The following is a 1,661-nucleotide window of genomic DNA, read 5'->3' as shown; positions in this document are numbered from 1 at the left end:
GACCCACAGCCCTTCACGTGACCGCGCGAGCACCAGCCCTGCTGCGGCTCGGTCATGGCGGCTCCCTGCGCGCAGCCCGGGGCGCAGCTCGCGGGCCGGGCCGGGCCGGGCCGTCGCCTCCCGAGCCCCCTGGGGTGCAGTGGGTCGCTGCAGGGCCCTCTGCAGGGCGAGGCGGGGTGCCGGGATGGCCGGCGGGTCTGCGTGCCCCGCGGAGAGCTCAGGCCGTGCCCGCGGTTCCCGTCCCGCCGGCAGCCCCCCCCGGCAAGCGGTGTGCCCTCCGTGCTGTCCGGCCGTCACGGCCCCGGGCTCGACGCCGGGAACTCGGCGTGCGGCTCGGAGGTGAAGCTAGCGAGGGTCCATGTTGGCGCTACGACACCGCAGCGTCCCGCAGGTCCGGGGGGAGAAGCTGGGCACGGGACGGCGCGTCCCCACCCTGGCCTTGCTGTTGGTTGCTGCTTTTCAAACCACTGCAGCGTTTGCCTCCTGCTGCTGAATCGGTGCTGCCCTTCGCGGGGACAAGTGGTGGCAGCTCCGGTCCCTTCCGTGGTGTGTTTGGGTGAGAAGGAAGAGCTAGGGAGGAGGGAAAGCCCAGCCAGCCCCCAGGGGCCATGGGATCTGGGCTCAGTGCCCAGGGGAGGCGAGGGAAGTGAGAACATAGCACAGGAGGAAATCAGGGTGAGGATCCACACTGGGGTTTATCGCTGAAGTGCCAGGGCCTGAGACAGGATTAGAGATGAATCCTGTGCTGTCCTTACTTGATATAGGAAAATGCGCAAACCTTATATATAGATTAGTTAGATTGCTTGTGCTAAGTATGAATCTTATGCATAGATGAGCTCAACTGCTTATGCTAAGCGTTATTATGTCAAACCATATATTTGAGACATCTTTTGCTAAATCTTGTCTGTTAAACTGGATGCTTAAAAAATTGTGGTACAGTCTTGTGACTGTCTGCAAGATATTTTAAGGACCTTTAGGAACCTCACCCAGGAACCTTGCCCAACCTAGACCTGGGCTCTGGCCAAGCCCTGGTCTTGGGTGGTCAAGAAGACTGTCACAGGTGTTTTCGCATGACAAAATATGCAAATGATTCTGACTGCATCTTCTCTGTGGACCCCCTCACAGCAAAGATGGAGACTCACCTGCAAGTGGACACACTGTGTAGATTTCCCAGTTACCAGGAGTGGTTCTCCAACCCTTCGCTGTGACTCGGGGCTCCCCAGCGAATTAAGCGGTCTGGATGTTGGTAATGTATTGGCGGGGTAACTGGTGACGTATCTTTCTTAATCACTATTCTTTGCTTGTATAGTAATGAAGCATTACCTTGCTTAGTTTGTTGTCAAAATGGTGCACATGCTAAGCTTATTGCCATATGAAATGCATTATCTTGTTTCTGTGTTGCCTTAAGTTTGTTAGTAAAGTAAGACCATTCCCTCTGTTGGTGTCTTGTGTCCTCTCTATCGCCCATCTATTGGCAAAACAGTTGGCTCATGTCCACCTCTCCAGAGAGGAGCGGTGGAGTGAGGGAGAGGCAGAGGAGAGGTCTGGATGATGCCCATCACTCTTGGCAGGAGGATGCAGGTGTGTGACAAGCACAGAGCATATTCCCATAGTGGCTCTAGAGGCTCTGCAGATGGACATACTGGGATGAGAGGGAGTTT

This window comes from Neopelma chrysocephalum, unplaced genomic scaffold, assembly GCF_003984885.1.
Source record: "Neopelma chrysocephalum unplaced genomic scaffold, ASM398488v2 Primary Assembly neopelma1_226, whole genome shotgun sequence".
NCBI lineage: Eukaryota > Metazoa > Chordata > Aves > Passeriformes > Pipridae > Neopelma > Neopelma chrysocephalum.
Note: the sequence above shows the minus strand (reverse complement) of the source record.